The 4,314-nt window shown below is 44.5% G+C and overlaps 1 pseudogene; it reads right to left on the bottom strand.

Annotated features, from left to right (window-relative positions):
* Window positions 1-247: 247 nt before the first annotated feature.
* On the bottom strand, window positions 248-2,857 carry LOC147914476 (uncharacterized; annotated as a pseudogene).
* Window positions 2,858-4,314: the final 1,457 nt, after the last annotated feature.

The raw sequence follows: 4,314 nt of genomic DNA, 5'->3' as shown, positions 1-4,314 counted from the left end.
ACAGTGAATATCAGAAAAAAATCCCTCTTGCTTCTGGCAGGAGGCCGAGATAAATAACCATTTGAAACACGCCAGAGCATTCTGTTCTTCTTTAAAAGGTCTTCCCTTAGGGGAAACTATTTAATCAAAGACTAATCTGCTGGGGTTTTATCAAAGTCTAAATAACTTGGGGTAAGAGAAATACCAAACTCTGGTCCCTTCTAGCCTTCCACATGGAAAGAAGGGAAATATCCAACTCCAGCCCACTCTAGCCTGTCCCACCTAAGGGGGAGAAAAGGGGGGCTATGGTAGAAATAGCATCATATATTGGATGCTGATTCAGAGCATATGCAGCCTCCTGGAGAACATTGTCCAAGACTACAAGGTATTGCCACCTAGTTGACTGACTGTTCAAAAGGCCACTGCACCATTCTATCAAACCAGTGCTTCAGGATGGTACCCAGGGTAAGACCATTGAATGCCATAAGCATGGAATCATTGCCACACTTCTTTTGCTATAAAGTGAGTTCCTTGATCAGAAGCAATCTTGTGCAGAATACCATGACGGTGGATAAGGCATTCTGTAAGACCACGGCAGAAGCATGGCATGCAGGGAAGGCAAATCCATATCTAGAGTAAGTGTCTATTCCAGTAACAACAAAATGCTGCCCCTTCCAAAATGGAAGCAGTTCAATGTAATCAACCTGCCACCAGGTAGCTAGCTTAGCACCCTGGTGAATGGTGCCATATGGAGGACTCAGTGTTGGTCTCTGCTGCTGGCAGATTGGGGACTCAGCAGTGGTGATAGCCAGTTTGGCCTTGGTAAGTGGAAGTCCATGTTGCTGAGCCCATGAATAACTTCCAATCCTTGCCACCATGGCCACTTTATTCATGAGTCCATTGGGCAGTGACAGGTGTGGCTGGGGAAGGAGGAGGAGATGTATTGACAGAACACATCTTCCTACCCACTTGATTATTAAAATCCTCCTCTGCTGAATTCACCCTTTGGAGAGCATTCACGTGGGATACAAATATCTTTGTATTTTTTTTTGCCCATTCAGAGAGATCTATCTGCATACCTAGTCCCCAAATAAATTTTCCAATCAGATTTCTTCCAAGTTCCTGATCATCCAGCCATGCCATTGGCCACAGCCCATGAATAGGTATATAATTGCACATCTGGGTATTTCTCCTTCCAAGGAAAGTGAACAATTAGGTGCACTTCTCAAAGTTCTGCCTGCTGGGAGGATTTCCCTTCACCATTCCTTTAGGGATGTCCCAGAAAGGAGCTATAGTGCTGCAACTCTCCACTTTCGGGTGGTGCCCACGTATCTTGCAAAACTATTTGTAAGCCATGCCTGAGTCTCTCTTCCTCTGTCAGCTGATCATAGACAACTCTCCATGAGGCCACAGGTGAAGGCTGGGTGAGAGAAGGTAGTATAGCAGAAGTGGGGACCACGGCACATACATGCCACTTCCATTTGATGATGGAGTGCTGCTGTGCATGCCCAGCTTTATGGCTAAATGGGTCTGATAACACCCAGTTCATGATGGGCAGCTCAGGTTGCATTGTAACTTGGTGGCCCAAAGTGTTCAGTCTCTAATGAGGCCTAGTGGCAGGCCAAGAGCTGTTTCTCAAAAGGAGAGTAGTTATCTGTGGATGAAAGCAGTGCTTTGCTCTAAAATCCTAAGGGCTTGTGCTGCAATTCACCTATAGGAGCATGCCAAAAGCTCCAAACAGCATCCCTATCTGCCACTGACACTTCAAGCACCATTGGATCTGCAGATCACATGGCCCAAGTGGCAAAGCAGCATGCCCAGCAACCTGGATGTGTTGCAGAACCTTCTATTCTGGACCCCACACAAAACTAGCAGCTTTTTGGGTCACTGGGTAAATGGACCATAGTAACACACCCAAATGAGGAATATGTTGTCCCCTAAAAGCAAAGAGCCCACTAGGCATTGTGCCTCTTTTTTGGTTGTAGGATGGGCCAGAGGCAACAGCCCATCCTTCACCTTAGAAGGGGTATCATGACATGCCCCACACTTCTGGATCCCTAGAAATTTCACTGAGGTAGAAGGCCCCTGAATTTTGTCAGATTTGTTTACCACCCTCTGGCATACAAATGTCTTACCAACAAATCTCGTGTAGTTGCTACTTCTTTCTCACTAGGCCCAATTAGCATGATATCATCAACTTGAAAGACCAGTGTACTATTTGTGGAAGGGAAGGATGATCAAGATCCCTGAAAACTAAATAATGACTTAGTGCTGGTGAGTTGATATACCCATAAGGTAGGACAGTAAAGGTATATTGCTGCCCTTGCCATCTGAAAGCAAGCTGCTTCTGGTTGAGCTTACTGACAAGGATGGAGAAAAAGGCATTTTCCAGATCAATAGGCATTTGTCAGGCATTTGCATACCAGGTACCAGGGAATATTTAATTTACTCAAGCAATGAAACCACATCTGTTGCAGCATCTGCAATTGGAGTCACAACCTGGTGACTGAGGCAGTTCTAATGTCTTCCACTTTGCCTTTCCCACCATTATATTCCTCACTCCACAAGTCAGGGAACCAATGTGGGGATTACACCAGCTGCTAAATATGTCTATACCAATTATACACTCTGGAACTGGAGAAATAACCACAGGATGGGTTTAGGACACACTGGATGCACTGAACCCACTGTGAGATGGATCTGAGCTAAAACTCCATTGACCACTTGACCTCCACTTAATCCCCTACTCTGACTGTTGGGCCACAGTGACATTTTGATCTCCTGGAATTAGTGTCAGTTCAGAGCCAATGTTCAGTAGTCTCCAAAAGGCCTGATTATTTCCTTTTCCCCAACACACAGTCACTCTAGTAAAGGTCATAGGTCCTTTTGGAGAAGATTGAAAGAAAGATTAACAGTATAAATTATTGACAATATACTGGGGTCTTTCCTCAGGGAGACCTGGCCTCCCCTTCATTCAAGGGGTTCTGGGTCTGTAAACTGGCTCAAATCTGAGAATTGATTGATGGACCATGACTTTCTGTTTTTATGATTCAATGATTCAGATTAGACTTTTGTTCACCTGACTGAGAACTTTTCTGCTTACGCAAATCAAGTAGAATTTAGTAGGCTTTGTGTCTATTTCACTTCTGGGAGCTCTATGACCAACTAGCCAACACCATAGGTCTGCATGAGTCAGATTATTCTGATTGCAACTTTGACTCTACTGTCCATTACTGTAATCACGTCTGCCTTGCCTTTGTTGGTTGAGTGGATCCGCTTGGCCCCTGCCACCCCAGGATCCAATTACTCCCATTGCATTTAGGTTTCCTAATTCAGGTTTCCAATTCAGTGGCTGCAGTTCCCACTCTAAGGTCTGGCCTACAGAGCAGAGCAATTGTGGAGCTTTTTGAGGATCTGGGGCTCCCCTCACAAGTTTATTTCTCACGGTAGTGGTGAAAGGTATTGGAGCCAGGTACCTGAGGGCTACTGTAAATATTCAATAAGAACATTACTACCTTTTGACCTTGTTCCCAACACAGACATAGATGAAAAGAAGTTAATCTTATTAATTTGCTGTTTTGTTGTTTAACTTGAGGGGTGGCTCAAGGGTCACAAGGACTTATGAGCTTGTTTTGCAGAAGAAAAAGAATTCCTTTAAGGAAGGTACAATCACCAGATAACCAGCCACCAGCTGCTGTTGACACCCAGAAGTCAGATTGCCCTATGGGCTTATCTTGAGTGAAAGCAACATGGATTTCCCCTTTGTTTCTCTGAAACTCCTCTTGCAGGGCCCCTGAGCTCTATAAAACCTATAACTTTCTTTTTTTGTTAAGGTAAATTTGAGAGAACCTATCCTCCTGCCTTCTTGTTTTGGCCAATTCAAATAAACTTTTCTCCATCTCCAAGCACCAGTGTCTCAGTGATTGGCTTATTGTGCATCGGGCACAGAAACTTAGGATTAGGAGTTTCAGTATCAGTATGTCTTCAGGACCCTTCCAGTGTGGATGAGTAGGTCTACTCTAACCTTCCAACCTCCCTAAGTCCTTGAGTCCCTTCCTCTACATTAAACCAAGATTGGTCTGGCATTTCTAATTCACTCTCTGTGGGCCACTTTTAGTCTATGCTTCAGCCAACCAGCCAAACTGCTAGTGCCCTTCCTAACTCCGTGAACTGCAACAGTAAATGCAGAGTCTCTGTTTAGTGGGCCCATATCAATAAATTTGGCCTGATTCAACTTTGTGTTCCTCCCACCATTATCACACACCCTCAATACCCATTCCCATACATATTCCCTGGATTTCTGTCTGTATAAGCTAGAAAACAAGTAGCTCTTTT

This window comes from Ceratotherium simum, chromosome 20 (genome assembly GCF_057802395.1).
Source record: "Ceratotherium simum simum isolate JZ-2026a chromosome 20, ASM5780239v1, whole genome shotgun sequence".
NCBI lineage: Eukaryota > Metazoa > Chordata > Mammalia > Perissodactyla > Rhinocerotidae > Ceratotherium > Ceratotherium simum.
Note: the sequence above shows the minus strand (reverse complement) of the source record. Positions and strands in the feature narration are given on the sequence as shown.